At 45.6% G+C, this 26,286-nt stretch overlaps 1 long non-coding RNA gene across 1 annotated transcript; it reads right to left on the bottom strand.

The window, feature by feature from the left end:
• Nucleotides 1-23,480: 23,480 nt before the first annotated feature.
• Nucleotides 23,481-25,248, bottom strand: LOC142586935 (uncharacterized). Its single transcript, XR_012829303.1, has 2 exons — nucleotides 24,922-25,248; nucleotides 23,481-24,014 (listed from the first exon to the last, which is right to left on the bottom strand). It is a non-coding gene; the product is annotated as an uncharacterized LOC142586935 (long non-coding RNA).
• Nucleotides 25,249-26,286: the final 1,038 nt, after the last annotated feature.

Genomic DNA, 26,286 nt, shown 5'->3' with positions numbered 1-26,286 from the left:
CCGAGGCCATTGTTACTGCCTTATTGTCCATCCACCTTGTTACTGCAATTGTCCCATCACTTGTAACCGTGCAGTCAGAAGGGCCAGGTCCCTTTTCTTAGTTCTTTTTCAGTCTTGAGGAGACATTTCTCGCATATGTAGAGCCTCACAGTTCCTGCTGCAAATATTTTTCTCTCCATCAACGCACGTATTCAAGGCAGTGATGTGAAATAGTTATCTAAAAATAGTTTATAGCCGGCATCAGACAGAGTACTCGAAGCCAGGTGAGAAACTATCACTCCCGTGATGCCGTAGTTCTGCTTGTAGTAGTCTTCAAGGTTAGTCGTAAATCCTTGATTTGGCAGAAAATCAGAAACCTGGCCAGACTCCCCACAAAGCATAAGCATTTTTACGCCCCGTAGACATGGCTACGGTGGGTCGTACACAGGCCACGGTGGGTCGTACACATCATCAAAACAGAGTATCACGTTTCACAAGCAGGGAAACTATGCCACGTGTACTGAAAAATATTGAATTGTAGCGTTTGTAGCCGATTTTGAAGTTTTTAACCCCAAACCAAAAAAGCTAATATGTCTTTTTCGATCTAGATGTTGCTATTTCTGATGAAGGTGTCGTCTCAAAACCAAATGCGTATTCTTGCTCTGTGTTCACAAAGGAGCTTGATGGCGACCTCCATTTCTTTCCATAAATTCCCCTACAGTGTAATTGCAAGTATAATTGCTAAGCCTACGGTATAATGGAATAATAATTTTTCTTGAGCCGACCTCTTCCTATGGGATGGATTTATTTATCGTAAGCTTTCTTAAGAACGCCAAAGCGGTTACATGTGCAACTCTGCGCCGCATTTCAATATCACTGTCTGCTTGAGTGGGGCCTCTTGGTCGGAACATAGGTAAGATAATTCCAGTTACCATAGACGTTAATATTCTTGCCAAACCGATATACCTAGGTCGGTCAGTAATGCTTGTTCTAAGCTAATGGAGCATATTCTTTCCTCTCATATCATGCCCTTTCCTACAAGCAAGCAATTTTTTCACTTCCTATTTGCATGGATTTTTAACATAACTTTCTTGTTAAAAGAAACTCGCTATCTTTACTGATGGCATCGGCTCCAATATTCACTTATACATAATTGCTGATGCGTGTTTTTGAAATTTTTAGGAAATCTTTGACAAAAATATTCCAAACCCCCTTATTATAAAAATTGCTTGCGTTAATATCTTGATCTGCTACATTAGAATTGCATATATAACATTTTAACTAATCGACAGCGAATTGTGTTCGAGGAGAACCACTACTCTCTAACTCTCATGTACTTTCCGCTATCCCACCTTCTCGGCGCCATTCTTTTCCTAAGTTATATTATCAATAACCTTCAGGCCAGAATTTCTTGTAACATACGTCTATTCTCCGACGATTGTTTTACCTACCGAGCTAAGATAATACTGCTGATGTTAATATTCTTCAGCAGGACTTGTACAAAAAGTAAATTTGTGTTTTAATGCGTGTTTACTCACTCTGCAGGTTACAACACAGCAATTTCATCTAAGAGACTAAGCATCTGTCGAATCTCTGAAATATGTAGGATCACACAAACCCGTGATCTTTCTTGGTCACTGTATATAACGGAAATAGGCAACAAGCATAAATATCGCTTCACCTACTGCAAATCTACAAGCATACTAAACCGCTATAAGGGTGAAAACACAATATAATATTCTGTTCGGGACATTCATCAGTCTAACCTTTTTACGTAGCTCGATTGTATCCAAAACAGTGCATCCACATTAATATTTACTGATAACTCCTAATACAGCAGCCTACTTAACCTAAATATAAGAGCTAACTTGCACTACCTTGCACTGCAACGCAAAAGTGCAAGGCTGTGTGTATTTCGTAAATCTTATCACTCAACTACAGGTCAACCTGCAATCTCGCCTGTACATCGCCATTCTTCTCAAATCAGTCACCGGGAAGCTGTATATCTTCTATCATCACGTAGTTTTTGTATATCCGGTTCTTCTTTATCAAGACAACAAAGCACTGGAATGATCTGGCCAAAGAAGCCATGGAACAAAACTTCAAGGCAACTACCGAGCTTATCTTTATTTAAGTAAACCTACGCCTGATGTCAACGCCACTATCGAAGATATCTTAATTTAAATCAACGTGCGCCTGATGCTATACGCCTGACAGTATATGTCAGGAATAAAGCACAAGATAGATAAATACAACATCTGTTTGGTAATGTAACCTTTTTTTTTGAAAGCCCACGCAAGACAAGAAGCAGAAACTCTTAAGTGCAATGTAAAAGGCAACAAAAAGTAATGCCTGCAATGTAGTTCAGCAAACGCTTGAACGTTTTGTGCACGATCAGTATTGATGCTTGAATGCTGCATTGTGTTGGTCGTATCGTGGTTGTTGGACGTTTTTCCGTGTAGCAATGTCCTATGCAGCTTAAAAAATGCAACATCATAAATAAGACGTGCAGATTTAGAAAACATGTGCATTTCTCGAACGGACGCCGAAGTAACAAAAATTGCTGCAACTAATTTGGACAGATGACTCTCAAACCGTAATTATGTGGCCTTAGCACTGAACACTTAGCTGAAGGATCCAGAATTCGATAGAGTTTATAGGTATGCCAAATACTACTAACGGGCGCTCTTAAAGTCACTGGTACTACATGCGAATGGTGCGCCCTGACGCAGCAATTTCATGTGGCATTCACAAAATCTGCAGTGGGTGGCTTCCTTTAGATTTCCCTTGCTATTCGGGCTTCCAGGCAAACTGCCGTTTCTGCTTTGGCGAAGCGTCTGCACACTTATTTTAAGGTATTGCTTCGTGCCAGTGGGGCCCCGGAATAGGGGCTCCAACCATCGTGCCTTATTTTATTTATATTCAATAAAGCTTTTACTCTCTCTCTTTTGACCAAGTAGCAAATTGCGATGCCAGCTTTCAGTACATTCTTCCACTTCATAATCAATATTTTTGGCCTGGAATCCTATTATCATAAATAGCATACTAATTATTTGCAATATTGTAATTATCATACAAATCGCGACTAAATGTGGCTGTATTTGCCGTAATTAACTGACTGAAAATCTCTCATCCCTAGGTATCGAGTGCGCACTGAGTTAGCGCCACTACTTTTCTTCATCTACGACTGTGTCAATCTTCCCATAATAAAGGCTTGAATACAGCAGGCGATACAAAATCGTGACCTGGAGCCTGCTAGTTCTTTAAATATACGTGATTCTACATTGATTGTACAGGTGGGGCACAAACCTAGGAGGGTAACAAAGGAATGACAAGAGTGCGCACGGAGCGAGGGAGCAGAAAATGTTAGTTGTAACAAAAGGACATCAAGAGAGCGGTGTGCATCAGTAAGAAAACGTAGCTGACTGATATTATTGTTCACTTAACAGGAAAAAATAGATCCGTACAGGCCATTTCGAGGCCAAGTACGTCGAAATTACGCACCGCGTGAAAACCCCCGTTTCAGATAACTCAGATACACAGTAGCCTTTGTGGGAAATGTTGTGCTCGAACTTCACAAAACGCTCGCAAAAACGCCGCCATTACCATTCGCCGGAAATGACGCACTACGCCACGGAGGACGGCACTACGCAGACTTCAGAGTACCAGCGCCTGCGAAGTGTGCTTCCTTTGCTTGTATTGGCCCTTTTCACGGAGCAGGTCGTTCTAGAGATACGAGATGGCGCTGTCGGTTGCGCGCCGCACGTTGCGTCAGCGACAGCGCGCTAATACGAAGCCATTGCCGCTTCCACCTTTCTTCTGTGCGATCAACAGTCGAAAATTAAACTTAGTTTTCACTAACGCGCTGTGCGCCAATTATACCTGTTTGAATCATGTGGATTGAAGACGTGTGCGGTAGCTGGATGCAAAAATAGTGACTGGCGTACTAAGGAATCAAATGAATCTGTGCAGCCAAGTTTGCGGACCATTGTTCCAATTGTCTCTACGTGTTACCGGTACTTCGAGGTCTACGGCTTTCTTCGACGATACAGAAATGTCCTCATCCGCTGGCGGTGTAGCGCTAACCTTCAAAGAAAATGCTTCAGCCCCGAGACATGGGCAAGAGTGAGTACCACTCGTTAAAGAATGACAAAGGGAGTAGCGCCACCTCCTGTCATAGTAAACTTCGCGCACAGTGTCTACACACATCTACCCCAACTAACACGGAATCTTACGCCCACTTTATTGCCAACCTGTCATTAAGTGAATGGATGCACGCTTTAATAACACGCACCATATAGGCGCAATAAATTACGGACTGCCCCGACAGTGCACGAATGGTCGAAATTGAATGTTCCATGACTGTCCGCAAGAGCAAGCGAGTTAGTAGCTATAGTCTCTGCACTAGCGTCTCTGCTACGAGGTATTATAATGTGCAAAACAGCTACGTTTCAAGTCTTCCGCGCAGCAAGAACAAATCTCTTGGAATTGAGCATACCTGCGAACGATTAGGAAGAAGTAATCAGAAGGTGGACTGCACCAAGGAAATTTACTGAGTCAGAAATATGGCAACCCGCTGCTTCAAAATATTTTCCAAAGATAGAACGAAGAACAAAACGCACTAATCGTGATTGAATTCCTCAGTAGAAGGTTTTGATAGCTTGGAATACATATTTGCCTTCGTTCTTAAAACAAGCACTATATATGCTGCTCGCGCAGTTTGGACATTGCTTAATCAGGTTCCAAAGCGTTTCTCTGAAGCTGCCGCCAAAGCAACATATCGTCAACTCGCACCGGCGCCTTACAGACCCATTGTAAACGCGGAGGCAATGGAGGCAGTTCAGACAAGCCATAGACGCATCACCACATGGTCAAACATCGCAGCACCCAAGTTATCACCGCGAAAGGGGTCAAAACCATATCCGTGTATCAGCGAAAATGTCCCGCATGTCTAATAGCCAGAGGGAGGTAGAGCCTCGGTGCGTTCTGCCTGCGCTTGAAGTGCTTTGGTGTGGCCAAGGTAAAGGCACGGATATAGTCCTTACTTAACGCGTACGCGTTCCACGCGTGGCGTAATTGCTCTACCTCGGCGAAAATTGGACGCTCTACATTCTAGTGTGCCTGGCGCAGAAATAGAGCATGTCCTATCGCACGCCGGAGCCGCTAGTACAGTGTGCATAGCACGCTAGCTTGGCTGACCAGCGATTTACTGGCCTATATACAGTTCGGGTTTACTGAAGCAACTATGTTGCGTATGCGCCTTCAACAAACAAAGAAGCGCTCGCTCGCCGCCCACTTGTTAGCTTTCGCTGCGGCAACAAGTTACGTCTACCCTGGTGCGGTCACTTTTAAAGCGCAAGGTATGCGGCATGACCCGTTCCTTCACCGTTCGCTGCCCGGCGCGCTTGAAAACACCGACTCGTCGACCGATCAGACAGCTACCGCCATCTGTAGGCTGAAAACGCCGACTTGTCGACTGATTAGACAACTACCGCCATCTGTAGGCTAAAAACGCCGACTTGTCGACCGATCAAACAACTACCACCATCTGTAGGCTGAAAACGCCACACTCGACAACCGATCAGATAACTACCGCCATCTGTATTAAACGATTATAAATACCTTAATATTAGCCCTGCGGGGCTAGAGGGGCTCGATGCTAAGTGCGCGCGAACTCATGGCCAGAGAGGCCGGAGTGCGGCCTTAAGGCCCGCCCCTTTCGTTTGGCAGGATTACATTACTGCATCCCTGGCCGCCGCGTCTACCCCATGTCTGCCACAACAATTCCTTCGAGACAAATGCAGCATGCGGTTCCTCCCCGTTTCTGGTGCTGTGTCTGAAAGGGTGTCGTTCGTCTACTTTGACGCGTCTGATATAGAGACGCGCGAAGTGTCTTGAAGCTGAGGCACTACAGGAAATGATCGCTCGAAAATATCGCCTCTCATTACAACCTACCTGTGGTTTACATACGCCATCGTGGCATATAGTACTTGCAATCATCCAGAACAAAAGGTTTGCTGAGGATATCTCCACGGGGAAGTGACTGTGCTGTTAAAGTGCAGCTTTGCAGCTCCGTCAACCGCAGTTTACGTGCTTCGTGCGCATTCGGTGGTGTGCATCGCACTTGCCTGCTGCTCTGCGTGCAGGCTTGCGCTCTGAGAGCTAGGAAAGGATAGATGCGTTGGGCCTTCCTCTACTCAGCGTTGAGTACCGCACAGCCATTGCTCGTGTTCGAGTACGTATTCGAGCACCCGATCACTACCGAACGCATCGGCATTCTTGCAACAGCTTAAATCACGAGCACAACAGGGAGAACGCACGACGAGTGAAACGCCCGTCAATTCGCAAATGATGAGCTAGAAACGCGTGTGGCTGCCTAGGCGCAACATGGCGCAACTGAGAGATCAACAATTGCGTACGGTTCTGCAATATTCGCCATATCCGCATCGCTACCGCTTTGCCGCCAGGTGCACACGTCGTCTGCGTGGGCGCTATTTAATAGCTGCTAACAACAAAATTAGGCAACTACCTGTCCTGCGACTTTCCCAAGATTACATTGAGAATATATGCTCGGCACTTATAGTAAATTTAAGCAAACTTACATATTGTGGCAGTTGGTCTTCAGTGAGTAGGGCAGATCACCGGTGCTCCACTAGAGTTATAGAATGGACGCCAAGGAAAGAGAATGGTAGTCGAGGATGGTAGAAAATTACGTGGGGTTGTGAAATTTGAACATTTGAATGGTCACAAATCAGATGGCGCAAGACAGGGATAACTGCAGATCGCTGGGAAAGGCCTTAAAGGCCATCCTTAGCTACTACGAAAACCTTTCACATCTTCAGGGTGTCATTTTCTTTACCACTGAATAAGCTTGACAAGATGGCGTTTCTATTATCTTGCATTACGGAAATTCGACTAACTTTACTTATTTATTTATTTATTTATTTATTTATATGTTTCTGTACTCTCAAGGCACAAGGTCATTAAAGAGAGGAGGGACGTACAAAATCGTAGGCACACTTCCTGAAGTTTTCAGCATTGATTATGGTGGCGATGGAAGCAGGGAGTTGGTTTCATTCGCTCCAGATGCGAAAAATAAGCGAATTCAGGCTGGTGTCGGTGTGGTATGACAGTCGGCTGAGTAACTCTGCGCCCACAGAGAAAGGAAAAGTCGCGAATTCTATTCTTTTCTGAAGTGCATTATTACACATGAAAGTCATGTATTGACGCACATCATCCCAGTTCTTGTGGTCATCGGCTACTTACATAGATAGTACGTCAACAATTGCTTTGTTTAGGCGCTCGATTACGCCAGTTGTTGGTTGATGGTAAACAGTAACTTTTCATTATTCAGTACGACTTGCATGCCGGCGCGCACAAGCTGTGCTCTAAGCCTGTTTGGCAATCTGTGTTGACTGCAGCTCGCGCTCAATTGCGGAGAACGATGCACCGAATGAAGAATAGCGCAACATATAGGGCGTTCACTCCTTGCTTTCGTAGTAGCGGTAAGCAAGTCGGTGGCGTCGACAATACATCGCTGGGCTGCAGAATACGTCGGAACTTGCCTGAGTAAGTCCATACCAAGCTCAACGGGAACCTTTGCAAATTCGCAGGCTTGAGAAAGCCGGCTGGTTGCATAGGCGGAGCCTTGCGGCGTTGACAATACAGCCCCGTTTTCACCCAGTGCTTCATAGACTTCGATATTTTTTTTAATAATGCTTCTGGAGTACCCAAACAAATCTCTCCATAGAGCCCAAATTGCCGGAAGAACTTTGGTCCCGAGTGTCACGTAATACCCTCTCGAGGATATTACCAGGCTTCTTTGTTATCGCCCTGAGGAGCCCTGAGGAGATAACAGGGAGTTATCTGGTATTATTCGAGCTCGTCGTAGGCGAAGTGGCATTTTTCAAGCTTGATGGAGAAAGCAGTTGTTAGAATATATACAGGACTGCTTGTGTTCGTTCGACCCACTCTTTCAGCGTCATAGAGAAAATGACGCTGACCTTTTCCTTCCCGGGAATGCTGGTAGGAATCTTGACTTATTGGTATCCCAGTCGGCTTATTAATAATTGGGCGTTGGTCGCCGGTCCCTGGTCGGTGGTTTGTCGGTCGAACATTGTCTCGAGGGAAGAACGTTGCGAGTTTGGTGGACTCCGCTCTCTGTTTCTCTGAAACAGGCTGGTGCCGCTACGGCTCACATCTCTGAAGAAGGTTGCGCTGCACTTAGCGAACACATAGCGCCTCTGAGATGGTGATGGTGAATGATAGGTGGCTGTGCAACCACAGGGTGATGTTCTTCTGCTAGATACACATCAATTTACGGAGGACGCTCGCTGTAGCGCGGGAGGAGCAAGTGAACATCGCGGAGACGATATTGTCGGAACGTACAGCCCGAGTACAAGCGACCAGCTTCTTAACAGTCGTAACAGAGTGGACGGTTGTCGGCCGCGAACCACACATTTGTCCTCTTCACGTACTGCCGAGGAAGTGATGGGCATAGGTGACCAGAGGGTGCTCGACTCGACGTAATTTGAGCTACCCGACGATATCGGCACGCATGCCATTAGTTGTTGCCGTCACATTCATTTGGCACCACGTTGCTTGGAGACTCTGGAGTTCTTCCCTCGCAAAACGTCATATGACGTTTGTGAGACTCCCATTCTTTTTATCACGCAAGAGACGAGGGTGGTACATGTGAGCGTTATATAGCCGCGTTTCGGTGATCACTGCCGTGGTATCCCTTCGATAGTTATGGCCCAATAATGAACTCCGCTTCATAATTCTGCTATACACTTGCTCAATGTTTAGCCATTCCACAGAAAAACATTGAACTATACAAACCTTAAAAAATGCCGTCTTTTTTATTGTCGCTCTCCCGGATATCCGCCGGACACTGAGCATATTCGGTGCTTGGCATACCCTAGAGCGGCGACCGTTAACGTGACTTCTTCTCCTCTCATTTGCTCAGAGACGTAGATTAAGTGAGCGTTTTTCAAATATTTATTGGTCCTTTACAAACTTTTACACCCCGCAGGGGCGTCTGCGTCAGCAGGCGTTTGGTGTGTTGCGACACCACGTACCCGAGCACATGAGGGTTGGACCCTCCCGCGTGTAGCCGTGCGCGGCTTAGCCGTGTCCGGGGAAAGGGGGATCCTGGGGGTTGAGCCGATGCCGGGTGTTTGGACCTTTAAGGCCCCCCAGCGGAGGCAACACACCTCTTTGGCCTCTGCTTCACGTAGACGGCACCCCCGGACTGACCCAACCGGGGGAAATCGGTAGTTGCCTTTTCCTGTCTCTCTCTCCCTATTACCTTCGTCTTTCCCTTACTTTCCGCCTTTCCTGTCTCCTTCTCATTTCTTTATTACTTCCGACCTTCCTGGCAGCAAAGGTTAACCTTGTGTGAGTAGCCAACCTTGGTTATGTCATATTGGGTTATAGTGGCAACGTACAGCTGGCGTTTGCAGGCCCTGTTTTTCAGGCCCTGCAGCGTCCCCTTGTTGGACTCCATGGTGGGTGGCTGGCGTTGGTGCCGAAAACTACGCGTCCACACATGGCTACTTCCTTCCCTTCACTACCTGATCGCCCTCAGAAAAGAGGGCGCACCGATGAAGTCTTTCAATTTTTTGGCCGCCAAAAAGAATCGTTCCCGCGTTTCCATGTTATCCATTCTGCAAAACCAGATAAACCAGTAAGAACTATCTCACCCTTCCTTGTTTCGAAGTCATTGACTGAAGCCTTTGGTCCTGGATATAAGGCGTCGACGATGGCAAGCGGGCATCTCCTCTTCCGCGATCAAAAACAATATGAAAAATTGTCAACACTAGTGTCATTTGGAGAAACCCAGATAATTATAACCCCGCACCGCACGATGAACACCACCCGTGGTGTTGTCTCTGACGATGACTTGATGGAGCTCACTGAGGCTGAACTCTTGGAGGGCTTCAGTGACCAGAATGTTATAAATGTTAAACGAATTAAGATGAGGCGAGATGGAAAAGAGATCAAGACGAAACACCTGATACTCACTTTCGGCTCAAGTGTCCTTCCCGAGTCCATCGAGGCTGGTTATATCAAACTTCGTGTTCGACCATACGTTCCCAATCCTCTCAGATGCTTTAAGTGCCAACGTTTCGGCCACGGTTCCCCGAACTGTCGAGGCCGGCTGACTTGTGCCAAGTGCAGTGACAATGAACATTCCTCCGAAACGTGCCAGAACACCCCACATTGTGTCAACTGTGATGGCGAGCATGCCGCATACTCGCGCGCCTGCCCGTCCTGGAAAAAAGAAAAAGAAATTGTGACCATAAAAGTAAAAGAAAATATCACTTTCAAAGAGGCACGGAGGCGGGTGTCATACCTGTCTAAGAGCAGCTTTGCCGATGTGGCGCGTAAGGGGCAGCGTCACAACGGCCTCCGGCGGCTGTCCGACCCACAAGCAGTGAGTCGGCAGTTACGCCATCTGCCCCCGCGGCGGTCGCAGCTAGCGCTGCTCCGTCAACACAGCAGGGAGGACCATCGACCCCGAAGGTGGGCGCAGCTGAGGGTGCCCCAACCTCCCCGGCCCCTCCCAGCGCTGGCAACAGCCGGCGCAGCCAAATCCCGCAGGGTGCCCCATCGACCTCCAGGCTGGTGGGCGCAGGGGTCTTGCCCTCCAAGGCGGGACCCTCTCTAGTAACTTCTCGCTCGCAAGAGCACGTGTCCGGCGCCTCACAAGAGGCAATGGACACTACACCTATTCCCAAGGCGCACCAAGCGCCTAAGGAGCGGCGAGGCTCACTCGAACGCTCCAGAAAGGGCAGAACCCCTGTTACAGGGCCTCGAAAGAGCTCTGTAACCTAAGGCATCACCTGTTTCCATACACACAGCACTTATTAACCTTCAATATGGATACACAAATTATTCAATGGAACGTTAGAGGTCTTCTTGGGAACCTTGATGACGTACAAGAACTCATACGCAAACACAATCCAAAAGTGCTGTGTTTACAGGAAACACACCTAAAATCAAAACATACAAACTTTCTCCGACAGTACATAACTTATCGCAAATATCGCGATGATGCTGTCGCATCATCGGGCGGTGTTGCCATTGTTATTCAGAAAGGCATAGCGTGTCAACGTTTGCAGCTACAAACGGCCCTTGAAGCAGTGGCGGTTCGTGCTGTTCTCCAAAACAAACTTATCACTGTGTGCTCGCTCTATATACCCCCACATTACAAATTAACTAAGTATGAATTTCAGTCCTTCATAGATGAATTGCCAGAACCTTATATTGTTCTTGGCGATTTCAATGCACACAACTACCTGTGGGGCGACCCTCGTATAGATGCGCGAGGACGACTTGTTGAACAGTTCCTTCTTTCTTCTGGTGCGTGCCTGTTGAATAAGAAGGAACACACATATTACTCTCTTGCAAACAGAACATATTCTTCAATAGATCTTAGCCTAGTTTCCCCGTCACTACTGTCTGAATTTGAATGGGAAGTTAACAACAATCCTTACGGAAGTGACCACTTCCCCATACTACTAAGATCACCTAAAGATATCGAATATCCACCACAGGCTCCTAGGTGGAAGGTTGACACAGCTGACTGGGAGAAATTCCGCACCCTAACTAGTATATCATGGGATGATATGTCCTCGTTAGAAATTGATGCTGCTGTTGAATATTTTACAGCCTTTATAATAGATGCCGCATCAAAATGCATATCAGAAATAAATGGCCTGGCATGCAAACGGCGTGTCCCGTGGTGTAACGACGATTGTAGAATCGCTCGTAAAAAACAGAACAAAGCGTGGGGGTTGCTACGCGCGTCTCCCACTGCGGAGAATCTTATTAACTTTAAGAAAGTAAAGTCCCAGGGCAGGAGAACCCGCCGACAGGCTAAAAGAGAAAGTTGGGAAAAGTTCTTATCAAGTATAAATTCCTATACAGATGAGGCCAAAGTATGGAACAAAGTTAATAGGATAAAAGGGCGACAAACATATTCACTTCCTCTGGTAAACACACAAGGTGAAACACTGAAAGATCAGGCCGACTCACTTGGGGAGCATTTCGAGAGCGTGTCGAGCTCAACCCATTATTCTCAGTCCTTTCTCAAATATAAACAGATAGAAGAATGTAAGCCAATAATTAGGAACTCCAGACAGAATGAACCCTATAACCGGCCTTTCAGTATTGCCGAGTTGACAGCTGCCTTGAACACATGCAAAAGCACTGCACCGGGACCTGACAGAGTCATGTATGATATGATCAGAAACTTACATGCTGACACACAAGTTACACTACTCACACTTTACAACACTATTTTAGCTGCGGGATACCTCCCATCTACATGGAAAGAGGCGATTGTCGTTCCTGTCCTGAAGCACGGAAAAGACCCCTCCTTGACAGCAAGTTATCGTCCAATAGCTCTTACGAATTGTTTGTGTAAGCTCTTTGAAAAAATGATTAATCACAGACTCATACACTTCCTTGAATTCAACAATATACTCGATCCCTATCAGTGTGGCTTCAGACAAGGGCGGTCAACAACAGATCATCTTGTGCGCATTGAAGGACATATTCGCGATGCCTTTGTACACAAACAGTATTTCCTCTCCATATTCCTCGATATGGAGAAGGCATATGATAGAACATGGCGCTACGGGATCTTGCGAGATTTGTCGGGAATGGGCATCTGTGGAAATATGTTGAAAATAATTGAAAGCTATTTGTCCAATCGTACCTTCCGTGTAAAAGTCGGCAATGCACTGTCACGTCGCTTTACCCAGGAAACTGGTGTACCCCAGGGAGGCGTGCTCAGCTGCACTCTCTTTATTGTTAAGATGAACAAACTACGTGCTTCACTACCACCTGCCATCTTTTATTCCGTATACGTAGACGATATACAAATAGGCTTCAAATCCTGCAACCTCACAGTATGCGAAAGACAGGTACAGCAGGGCTTAAACAAAGTGTCCAAATGGGCAGACCAAAACGGATTTAAGGTCAACCCCCACAAAAGTTCTTGTGTTCTCTTCACAAGAAAGAGAGGCCTGGTCGCAGATCCTTGTGTAGAACTGGGCGGACAACAAATTCCTGTCAACAAAGAACACAAATTCCTAGGTGTTATTCTTGACTCCAGGCTCACTTTCATTCCTCACTTAAAACATCTTAAAGAAAAATGCCTTAGAACAATGAACATACTTAAAGTACTATCCCACACAACGTGGCGTAGCGACAGACAGTGTTTATTGAATATTTACAGGAGCCTAGTTCGATCACGGTTAGATTATGGTGCCGTAGTATACCACTCTGCCGCACCGAGCGCGCTTAAGATGTTAGATCCCGTACACCATCTGGGTATCCGTCTGGCCACTGGCGCATTTAGGACAAGCCCTGTTGAAAGTTTATATGTAGAGTCAAATGAGTGGCCGCTCCATCTTCAGCGAACCAACATCAGCTTAACGTATTTTCTCAAGGTTCGCTCTAATAAGGAACATCCGTGTTTTACAACCATTAACGACTTCACGTGTGAAACACTTTTTAATAACAGACCCTCTATGAGACTTCCTTTCTCACTGCGTGCAAGAGAACTTAGCAAGGAAATGGATGTCCTAATTCTCGAACAACGCCTAATGCCTCCAGCTAAGCTAGTACCGCCCTGGGAGTGGCAGCTGATAGAGTGTGACACATCCTTTGTAGAGGTCACTAAACATGCGCCAGAGACACATATCAAAATGCATTTCTTGGAGCTCCAGTACAAGTACTCGTGCACAGAGTTTTACACAGACGCTTCTAAGTCGCATGCCGGGGTGTCCTACGCAGCCATTGGTCCATCCTTCTCGGAATCCGGTGTACTGCACCCTGAAACAAGTATATTTACGGCTGAGGCCCATGCACTATTGTCGGCTGTGAAACATATTAGAAAATCAAATATTCAAAAAACAATTTTATTTACAGACTCCCTAAGCGTCGTGAAAGCCTTGAAGTCACACTGTAAACAAAGAAACCCCGTAATTACTGAGCTCTATTCCATTCTCTGTAGAGCGTATATGTCTAACCAGCATGTCATTGTATGCTGGGTGCCTGGACATAGGGGCATTGAGGGTAACGTTCTAGCAGACCAGATGGCCACATCAATTTCATTGCATGCAGTTAATCCTACCGCTTCGGTCCCTGTCACAGACCTGAAGCCTTTTTTAAGAAGGAAACTGCGAAACCACTGGCAACGTAAGTGGGACGCAGAAGTAAACAACAAACTGCACGTGATAAAGCCACAATTAGGTTCTTGGCCCTCCGTAACAAAATCACGCCGGACAGATGTCCTATTCTGTCGTCTAAGAATAGGACACACATTTGGCACACATAACTTTTTACTCACCGGAAACGAGCCTCCAACCTGTGGTAGATGCGGGGAGAGGCTGACCGTCCTCCACGTCCTTCTGGAGTGTCGGAAAGCCGAATCTGAGAGAAAGAAACATTTTCCCTTAGCATACCGCCAGCACATCCCCCTTCATCCAGTAATGTTACTAGGCCCAGAACCGCTGTTTAACTCCAGCGCAGTCCTGGGCTTCCTGAAAGATGTTGTATTACATGTTATTAGCCCCACATGTTCATAGCGGGTCCTCTCTTCAGAGGATGCCGCTGTGATAGCTCTTTCGTATAGCACGCGCCTCTAGGCCCTTGTGTTCCAAGGGCTCCGGTGAGGCAGCAGTGCTCCAGGTAATTTTACTATCTCTTATGTCTTTCGTCATGAGTCACTGCCATAATTTTATAGCACGTAGATTTTACGCACTTTACAGCGACAATTTTTAGGCCAGTTTACAGCCAAGTCACATCTCCATAATACATCGTCAACATCACCACTTGTCATGGCGCTCTTTGGCCAAACCTGGCCCTTGCGCCATTAAACACCACATATCATCATCAAACTTTTACACGCATTCCAGTGCAAAATAAAGACAAAAGGTACGCGGTTCATTCCGAAGGAGAATGATGTCCTAGCAACAATCCCCAGGTAAGAGCACCCTGCTTAAGAGTTATTCGCCTTTATGTTGAATTTCAAAAAGGTATTTGTGGTATAAAGTTTGTAAACAGGGATAAGGTGCCTCAGAAAGGCTGGCCAACGTTTCGATAGGAGGACCTATCTTCATCAAAGGCGGCCTCGTCATCCTCGGCACATTAGTTTTAAAGGTTTAGTACAGTGACGTCACGTGTGGGTGTTGTCACTGGCGGCTGGTTTTAAAGGGAGAGACTTCAGAGGTAATGAGTGCTGTCGTCCGACGTCTGTGAGCTCCGTTCCCAAGACGAGGGCACAAGAGCAGGAGAGTATTTTAAGTTCCTGCATACTGCACCTCAATATACTAAATTTATTGCCAACAATTACACTCACGAAACGAACGGTTATATGATACAGATACACCGCGAGGGCGATCTGTTCATCCTTAGATTAGATTATCTGTTTCACTGCAACAATAGCTACTACTGCAGAAACTTGACATTTCGTCCCACAGCGAGCTTTATGGCGAGCTACAATGTGATTTCCATATTGACTGACAACTTAGTCCGAGTTTACGCTAATACTTTTATTGCCTTGGATTACACTGCGCCAGTATGTGGCAAAAGTAATGAGAAATGACACGTAAAACTTTTACTAATGCTATAGATGCGTAGTGTCAGGGCGTAAAAAAGTGTATGTACCTAAAGCTAGGGATCTGAATATAGTGCAACTGACGGTGGTCTCCTCCCGGCCACCAACAGTTGCACTTCGCTCCTAGAAGACGTAGGACGTGTGCTGAACGACCTCCTTAACAAGATTTGACATTGTGGTCAATGCGATTTATGTCATGGTTCATGGGGCTTCAGTGAGGTCAATCGGCAACCTGACGCATTTGTCTCGCATTTACCGCTAAATCCCCTCTAAATCTTCTTTTATCGAGGTACAGTTATATGACAGGCGCACCCGAAGGTGCCTGAAGAAAGCGGACTCTTCGCAAATAAAGAAAATCTGCACAAAAGAACAGACAGAGCAAACTCCTTGACCAGAAAATTTCTACAATATTCAAGGCATGGTTTCCACACGGTACGTACAACACGAAGCACTTTTCAAAGTCTTGCACATGTTGGTACACTTACCAATTTACGGAGGACCTCCAGCGCATACAATATGGAGTACCCCATACTGGGAAAGCAATAAACTCATCGCATCTGATTGCGCCCTCTTCTGCATCTGAAGCGGCTCAAGAGAGGGGTTAAAACCCTTGGCATTCCATACGTCAGCCTACTTGGTAGACTGTGCACATTGCTTCGGTATTACAAGGAAAAAATTTGTGATCAGTGGCACAATATCACGAACACATTGAAATTTAGAGAAACAAGCCAGAAGAAAGGAATACCTGCTAGTATAATGTGCCCATATGTGAAAACGTGTGCAAGGTGAATTGTTTGAGAAGACAAAATTATTTGTTAGTATTGAATACATCAATTAATGTCCCACAGTTACTGAAGATACACTGATCAGAAGCAAGAAATCATGGTTCATTTCAAATACTTATTTGCGAGCACGGTACTTGAATAAAACCTGTCGAGTATGCTATGTCTAGGCAAAAATATTAAAAAGGTGTTTCCCACTTCAATGTGTTCAGTCTGTTTCCTGTGTACTTACTTTGCGACAGGGGCACCGCAGTGCCACTTCCGTCACTGCTACCACAGTTCTCCGTTGCGAATGCTATCCTCCAAAGCAAGCCATCCCGCACCCAACCCCCCATGCAAGCATAGGTTCGACAACTCCCCGGACTGCTCAGTGTGTGGCACTGTAGAGACTGTAGACCATGTGCTCGTGGTGTGGCATTAGCATGCGCGCGAAATACTGACAATGGCAGATACCTTGAGACATTTACACAATAGACCACTGTCGGAGGACCTCTTGCTAGGCGCATGGCCACAGACTTGGCAGAAGATAGAGACAATGCGTGCTTTTTCACGTTTCTTAGGCGACACGGGCCTGGACTCACGCTTGCGATACCACTTATGCAATGTGTCCTTCACCTCGTTCCTCCCATTGTCATCCCCCATTGTGACCCTTTTTCTTCCCTTCTTCCCGTACCCTTACGTAGAGTAGCAGGTCAGATGCTCCATTTTCCGGCCGACCTCTCTACATTTTCCAGTCATTCAACTACTTCACGTTCGGCAACAATCGGAATGGTATCTAAACCTGATCTTTTCAAGCTGCAGGCTATCGTGCAGCACAACCACTCTGTTCGTAGCCTCAAAATGAAGGCAGATGGTGATGGTCGTGGTCGTAACAATTTTATTAAAATTCTGCTCAGGTAACGTCTGACAGGCCCGAGTCTTAGGATCGCCCCTCGCAAGGAGCGACCCTTTTGGACCAGCTGACGAGGATTTGCTGTCGTCTTTTATCAGGCGTTCTTCGCAGTTCTTCCCCCGTCTGCTGTGAGGGAGCTAGCAGGAGTGACGTAGGAGGGGTAAACATTCGGACCTCCAAGGACTGTGCTTTTGGGTAGCCAATGCTTGATTTGTGCAGTTTTGACATATTGGGGGGTTCCATTGCCAGCTGGTAATTATGGCCAGCCTATGTGAGCTGGCAAACGAATTATTTTAGATTCGAGGCACGACCGAGGCATGTGCTCAAGTGAGGCTTGTGTTAGGAGGCGGATAAATTCTCCATTTGTCCATATAGTACTTTCTTTTTCGTGGTTGGTCATCGGTGTCTCATCCATGGGATCCGAGTCTTAGGGTAATCGCTAACTTTCGGGAGGCCGATTGAGTTCAGCTCGATCCCGCTACTGGCGGGATTGAGCTAAACTCCCGGTCACACTAGGACGACGCTACACTAATTTTTTCTGTGGCCTACGATTAAACTATCGCTCACCAATGTGCACATATTTTCAGTATAGTTTCATATTGTGTTGCCCTTTTAATGTATTTTTTAGATACACAAATATATGTACGCGGTAGGTGAGCTATGCGATGTGAATAAAGTGCGATGACGCTGTGTGTTCGAGAGAATATTGCCCGAGGCTAGCAATCTGTCTTAACTGAACACCAACATTGTGATCGCTTTAGCTCGCAGGACGAAAATCTAAAATATGGTGTCTGTTTCTTCACTATTGTATATAAGTCCCCTTATGAATATAAAAAATAAGGTAATATTTTGTTTGATTTCTCTTACTAGGGATATCTAGGCTTCTTTATTGAGGCGTTTAACATGCGTTTCTTTCACCTGTATCAAGAGAGTAAATACGCCATGCCATTCAAGCAAAAGTTTTATTTTTGTGCGCCCCCCCCCCTAAAAATGATTGTAATACAGCAATCAATGAAAATGCACCCATTTTACCCGTGGTAAATAGTGCTACACTAAATTTGCAATACGTAGGAAACATACTGGACTAACAATTTACCTTAATCAAGTGAAGCTATATTCTTTCTGGGTTCTTAGACTCTACTGTGGCTTCAGATCATGAAGTGCTGCTTGTTCAAGGCACCATAATCTGCTTTTATGTTCAAACCACGCCTATTGGTCTAAGCTGAAATTACAGAAAAAGACATGAATATCACCGGTCGCACGCATCAGGTGCAACTCCTGGTGCCGGCGAATCTTAAGGCGAGTGAAGCAGCGCACGTTCAAACTTGTGTTACGTTGTGGACGGAAGCACAGAGCGTGGCCGGGAGCAATGCCCCATCTCCACGTGTGTTTATACATCCTTTCCTTCTTATCTGAGGGGACGCAGCCCCAGAGGCGTGTATTTCCGGCTTCCTTAAGAAGATGAAAGAGCGCAAATATACTAGGCACGCACATCGAAAGCAACGACGCTATAACCGTTCTGTGCAGTATATACCTGAGCGAGAAATTTTTTGCTGCATTGCTACATTAAACGTTTTGTGTTTCATTAAGTTTTGTGGCCAACGTAGATACGCACTCCAACAGCAACTTGCACGCTTTTGGGCGTGCATTTATCCCACGACTGTATTCGTCTCCTTTATTAGCTTGGCAAGGTATTTTTGACAAGCAATGACGAATGCAGATAATTTGAGAAAAGAAACGCGAGCAACACAGATGACGAATATTTCTGGGTAACAATGATGGGCACCATAAAGGGTGTCAGCTGATTTTACAGAATGCCACAATATAACTTCTTGTAGGCATTGCACTTTTCATTCCAAGGACTCTACCCTCTGTACGCGGTATTTTTTCATGAGGCGAAAATTGGATTCTAATTTTTGTTCATCGGCTAATAAAAAGAAAAAACTTTTTATGCTTGAATTCAATGAGCCCAAGGTGATCCCATTGGCTTTTTTCGCTGTATACAAATTTGAGAATCCACCAACAGCAACATTATATTCCTACTGCGTTCATGTTACAGTAAACGTTTCCTGACGACCCGATCTAAGCTCCTAATTTATCCATTATTTTCACTATTCCTAAGAGCATGTTGATCCTGCCACTTCATTTTCTCAAATTTCGTTCTCTTTTTGTCTCTTCTATTTCATTCTCAACGGTAAAACACGTGAGTTCCCTCCGATTTATTTCTATTTGGCTCTCCTGTATCTTTTTTCTGTAAGCGCAACACTGTTGTGTGGTTTCTCTTCCTATTGCACAGGCTGTCTTATTTTGCACACTTGTTAATTTCTTGCCCACCAAGCTCGGCCAATGCTGTTACACAATCATACTGCCAATGTGGACGATTATAATGTCGCCAGGAAGCGCATCCAGGGTGGAAATGCTGATGCATCAAGCCAGTAAACAATATGTTTAATGAACTTTTCGTTGCATTGCTTTCTTCTGCACATTTATTTCCTTTGCTAGCATTTAGGAAGTAGTTATTTCTTGGTATTTTTATGTTTGCTAGTAAGCCAGTTACCAGACCCTTGACATAACGCTAAGCGTATTGATCCGCGCCCACCCTTACCTCCTTTCTCAAAAACAATACTTAGTAAATAGCGTTAGCGTGTCCGGTGTAACCGTGTTGCTCCCTTAAATACACACCAGCAGGAAATTAGCATACACTCAGATACTGCAATATTTGCCATGTTTGTCTGGTTGAGCTCTGTGCCACCAGGTCGCTGCGCCGTGCAAGCCATCCCCGTTTGGATCTCTGCTCATCTGGTAAAACATCCAGTCCGCTTTTGTTTACTAGAGTACCGGACACCTTAAAATGTAATAAAGCTAAGTCGGCCGCTCTCGTTCGGCTAGCCATTTTCGTTTCCGCCACATTGCGCGTGCGCCGTTCGCACACGGATGACGCTGTCGTTCGCTTATACGACACATATTTGTTCACGCTCTACGGCTGTACATCACATGACCTGGCAGTCGCAGACGAGTACATATGTTCTGGCGGTTTAAAACCTAACGTTTCGGAGCCCGGCTGGCTCTTTCTTCAAGGGTGAGAAGGCGTCAGGTGTAGCTGTGCTTATATGAATTTTTGGTACTTTCACAGGTGCGCAGGCAGGCGCCGAAAAGCTTCTGTAGACTTTGAGAGTGAACGCCGGGAAGTGTTACTACCGAACGATTGATGTAGCCGACGTCTTCTGGACGCGCAGGTATTCGAAAAGGGGCCGCCACAGGTAGTTTCATTCTGTCTCCAAGAAGACAGCGCCGTCGGGACTAAAGTGGTGATAAATAGGATCCCAGTGTTCTACCGCAGCACTGTGCTCTCGGTTTAAGTGGCGAAGGTCATTCTTGCCTTGAGAAATTTTTTCATGAAAATTTTTAGCCTCGCCGAAATACGACGCGGGACATTTGGCGCAGGTAATCTTGTGCACAATGCCTGGAGCCTTTTCATCAGGAATGCAGTCTGTTTGACGAGGGAGGAGCCTACCTACCGTAGAGAGACGCTTGTGAGCGACGTTTCCGTGTGGAAATGTGAAGACGAGCTAATTTGTTCATTTCTCCGTAGACAAATTCATATCCCTATGTGCAATTGTCACAATTACGTCGCTACGCTTCTGTGGTTCGAGAAAATGCTGAAGAAATGTTTCTCCGTTCGTCTTGCTGAGTTTGTACAGTACATTCCGCAGCAGTATAATTAGTATATACACCCCAGGCCAGCACAAAGCGGGTCCAACAGCGCTGTGTAAGTTTTGACAATGCTAGCCTTCGTCTTCACGGAACTAAAACGCTAAAGTGTCTCGACTGCGTAATCACGTAGGTCATTTGCGGCTGTCTGTGTTGCCGCTTTCAGTATCGCGGTGGATCACTGTGTCACCGCATGAAAGTGTTGACAGCGCCACTTCAGCTGCAGGTCACGACCCACACAACAATGCATTTGAACATGACGCTGGCAGTGCTCAATGTATATTACAGTTTGGTGAGCAAGACCAAAATTACCAAGTAAATAGATGCGACATAAAAAGAACACAGTGAGCACTCCTCAACTTGCCTCTGGGTAGAGGCAGTGCCGTAGTTCAATAGTGCTGCCGTCTTACGGTGTAGGCACAAAACTCAATGTTTCTCATCCTCTGACATGAAGCTGACGCTTTACTTTGAAGGCAGCAGGTAAAGTAGGCACTGCATACAGTAACTACCCAGAAAGAGATGTTCTGCCGACAGAAAATGCTCCTTCGCAGTGTTTCGGTGCCTTATTTTAGCAGCCCACGACTGCCGCGTGCATCATCTTCGTGGCGCTGAATGATGAAACACTGCCAGCACTGTCCAACACACCCGGCGCACTCTTCTTTCGCATATTCTCAGCCGCCCTAGTTCTTTTCCGCCGTAGTTGCCGCCGTCTTAATTATTCTTAATTTGTGACCAGCGCCGCTCTTTACGACCCAACCGCAGGGCCACTGCGAGGCTACCCACCTCCTGGGAAGCTCTCTCTCCCTACAGGAGTTAAGCGCAGCTGCTAGCCACAAAAGTTGTCAAGTTTCGTTTTGAATGATGCTTTGATAAAAACTGCTTCGAGCGTCAGCCTCACAAAATAGCAGACAATCTGTCACGTTGGCGCTGGCTCGTAAATCAGGGCAGCGCCAAATCACAAGGACCACTAGAAAGCAATAAGTACGACCGATGTAGCGTTGCAAAATTTGATTCGCAGCAAACGCATATCTCCTTCTGCGCTGCCCGTATTCATGAAGCCTAAATGCGGAAGGGTGTAAAACGCGTACGCGAAAACCTTCACATCATTTATTCTACTGAATACTGCTATACACAGAGACGTGACCGAACGTCTTCATACGCAAGTATTTCTTTTTTTCTGGTCCGGTTCTAACGGAAATGCCATATATTTAAATACCCGAAAGAAAACTGAGAAACACGTCTTTAAAGTGGTTCACAAGGAATATAAACAAGGCCTTCTTTGGCGCATTGGCATATCACATGGCTTCTTAAGACTTCGTGATGCACCGAAATTGTTGTGCTGCACAATCTCCAAGTTTGTCATATTTTTGCTGAGTAAATATTGCCACTTCGAGTAAACTTTGATTCGCCTTCAGGTTGAACAAGCGTATGTGCGTTGAAAACGCATATAACTTCTCGACACTTTTCTACTGCTAACCTGCTGTGCCTTTTTCAGCTTCTTTATGACGCTTTTTTTTTTCTGGGTGCATAGCGACGCCTGAAGCTCTCTCGTTTTACGAGACAAAAGCTGCCAAAAACACATATCCAACTAGCCCCAAATCAGTCTGTAATCGCCAAACAGAACTTGTACTCAGAAACGGACCTTTTTCTTGCTGCGCGTGCAATAAGCTGCGGCCCTTTCCTTTACACGGTGCTGTAAGGAAACATAAATATAATATTTTCTTCTTTTTTGTGCACCAACTTCAGCCCTACATTCTCTTGATTTATCACGTGATGTTTCCATATGTGCGCACATGTAAAGATGTTTACAATATTGCGGTCACGGGGAAATAGACCGGATGTTTATTCTGACACCTTGCAGGCGCAGCATAAGACACGACAAAGGAAGCCGTCAACTACGTTTGAAGCGAATAACCTTCTTTGGCTTTTTCGTCTGTTTTTGCAGCAGCAGGCAGCTGATCGCAAGCTAAACAAAGATGTCGAGGCACCGGGCTGCGCTTTCACGTTGTTGGGTGCCTTTCTTGCTGAACGCGAGCTGCTATAGCTTATTGAGATCCGCATGTTCTCGACCTATGCCACCGCTGTTCATAAACCCTGCCTGTATGGAACCTTTGAGCGCATCAATATGTATATAAAGGCGTCCGTAGGTGTCTCGTGTTCGGTAGTTATATAACCCTAACATTGTTTCCCATTGATGCGTCGTATGTGGTAAGCGTTTGGCTCTCATTTCTATTCGGCTTCAATTTTGTAACCAAGCTCAAACGCTATATATAAGTATTTCTAAATCTAAGGGAAACTTTTTTTTCTCTGAACACATCAGTGATAAAGACCTGCCGTCCGTTCACGGCATGCATGTCTCCTTCCTCCTCGTGTCGCGTCATTGCACAAGCTGAGAAATACGCTTGTGCATAGAAAAGCTGGCGCTGTTACAAAGTGCAGCTCCGAGTGTCCACTGAGAAGCACAGTATAATTGACAGGAAAGTCTCAAGGACAGCGTTTGTTTATTCTGCACGGCATGCACCAAATGTTTCACAATGTAACCTAGAAAGGCTCTCCACACAGCCCCAGCTTCCTCCACTCAAGAAATGTGCTTCCAAATCATCATAACAACGCTTCTTCAGCCGTCTACTTGCGCACAAAAATGCTTGAAAAGCCCAAGTGGCATCGAAGAAAATGAAGTTGCGCATCCCGAGTCAATATTTCTATATTTCAGAGTAACAAGACCGGTTGATGATGCTTTACTATCTGACATCCTCATAGTAAACAGATCCTCATATCCTCAGGCGATCGAGACAATTGATAATATGTTTCCCAATTTTGATGTGAGCACATCAATCCAAAACTCTTTGGAAATTTGAGGCAATAGCTTCCCCACCACCGCTGTCACCGTAGCCATGACGTCCCCGGCTCCATCAAGGAAAAGTGACATCTTGTCGATGAACACAGGCCTTGGAGTTCTGTGATGTGTTAGGACTGGGCCGTTGGCACCATGGCGAGGAAAGCTTGGGCTTACAACCTAAAGGAAAGAAAATAATAGCAAGAAAGCGACCAAGATGAACGTATTCATTTGTGCTATAGACTTTCATTGCATTCATTTCATTTATTACGCCATAAATAATATAGACGCTGGCACGCTTTCTTTGTTGTTTGGCTTAATTATACAGGTACCCATGCATGCCTATAATTTTTCTATAGATTGCTCCAGCGGACTCCGGCGCAGTGCAGCTGTTGTTTATTGTTCCGTTACATGCCAAGCCACTTAGGTGCTTTGCAAGAGCATGTGTTTTCGCCAACGGTGTAAAGTTCCCCATAACGCGTTGGAATCAAAATTGGATCGTAATACGGCAACTCATTACTTAGCGCATGAATTTCCTGCCGTGATTCAAAAAACAACATGCCATTAGAGTCTCCCTCAAGAGCCATGTGGTCAAAATCTTCGATGTACTTGCATTATTGAGAAGTGTCCGCTTTGTGAGAGTAACCCATCAGTCCCAAAAAAGCTTGATAAAGATATCTCACAGCTTTGAGATTGGTCTTAATGAAATGTCTTTGTGTGCTATATACAAGCTGTTTAGATTTGTATAAATTTGTATTTATACTCGTGTGTGATTCCTTACCTGTTCTTGGTATTTTTTTAGAACGCATTCTATAAAATAAACATTTCAAGTTGTAGTCACCGCTGCATACTGTATCTTCGTGTTTTTACCTTGGGTGACGCATTTGATTCGCCAACTAATCAACATGAGATCACGCTCTCCAAACGTCTGCTCCCCAACACGTGAGGCATTTGACAAAAATATTAAAGTAGCATGTTGAACTCACGTTCATTATCAATCATATTCTCTTCCACCAAAACTCCTGCTTTTCTAAAAAAATTATTGGTCCTTATGTTAATTCCTACTTTAATTGAGTATTCAATTTACCTCGAATGTTACGGTCACTCTCGCTCCAGTGTAGGTGCCGAACGTTCCGTTCAGACCGTTGCATGTCTTCCAGCGGGCCCAGGCACCAATCTGATCATCTCCTCTCGTCGCCAAATCAAATTGTACGAGCCTCGATGCGTTTCTGCAGTATGGCACAGCAGGACCAAAAAGCTTGAGCTTCTCTAAACCAGTGTAGACGATTGAAGACGACAGAAAACCGGCAATGAACTGTTCGGGCCAGTGTTCGTGCTCTGCGTACTGTACGGGCAGGTGGCTCAAGACATCCTTGATCATGCGCTCGAGGTCGAGGCCAGAAAAATCACAGTTCCCTGGAATATAGAAACACACGAATACTAGAATTACATCCGCTGTGTTGGAGCAATCGGGGAAGAATACTGAATACCCGATCTAGTCCACTAAGTCTCTGTTTGTCTGTGTAGGACAGTCGTAGTTGATTTGAGGATGCTTGGTTTTCCGTCCATTGTCGCAAAGAAAACTATTATTTTTATTGGGGCTACAAATTCGCGTTTTTTCAGGCACCTCAGAGCTCCACTACGCCGCATGTCTTGTATATCCCCTCGTAAGCTTTTCTTGACGATTTACTTTTCTTTAGGACCGCACTGGCACTCTGCGCAAATCGACGGGCTCCTATATTTTATTCTTACCAGAAATCGCATACATGTGGCACAACTAAATATTTATCCCTACTGCCATAAAAGCCACGGTTTCTATTGAGAAACTCGGAACATTCGTGGCAATTGCAAGCTACTAGATTCTGATATACGAGGCAAGGCTCTTCGCTTATTAAGCAATATTACTTGCACCAAATATTCCCTTAGTAAGTATAGACCCCGGATGTGGCATGCTTAAAGAACACTTACAGAGTTCCAATCGTGACTACCAGCACTTGTCGTCACAACGCTCGCGCGGTGATCACTGCGGGCAGCGGAGAGAGCGTCTGCTTGCAAAAAAACTCACATCGGAATAAAGCTGTAGGCCAAGCTTCGTGTATTAGTCCGATAATCTAATCATCCCATAAATATTTTGCCTTTTGGGCAAAACCGTGGCGTTTTTGTTGCTCCCTTCATGGCATCAGACAACAGGTTCAGTCATTTCGTAATCACGTGCACGCCCTCACGGCCTCTTCCTTGGCCATGGAACTCAGCGAGCTGCAAGATGTGGTCAGAAGACGCACCGCTTCACGCACAACGCCTGCGGTTGAGAACTGCCAGGGGTGTACGCATAATTACTACCAAGAAAGAACGCAGAACCTGAACGCACTAGAATAACAACGCAATCTAACACATAATATGAAGCGATGTACTGCGATTTCACATTATATTAAAACCACATATATCATTATTA

The sequence above is a fragment of the Dermacentor variabilis genome, chromosome 7 (assembly GCF_050947875.1).
Source record: "Dermacentor variabilis isolate Ectoservices chromosome 7, ASM5094787v1, whole genome shotgun sequence".
In the NCBI taxonomy this organism is placed as follows: domain Eukaryota; kingdom Metazoa; phylum Arthropoda; class Arachnida; order Ixodida; family Ixodidae; genus Dermacentor; species Dermacentor variabilis.
Note: the sequence above shows the minus strand (reverse complement) of the source record. Positions and strands in the feature narration are given on the sequence as shown.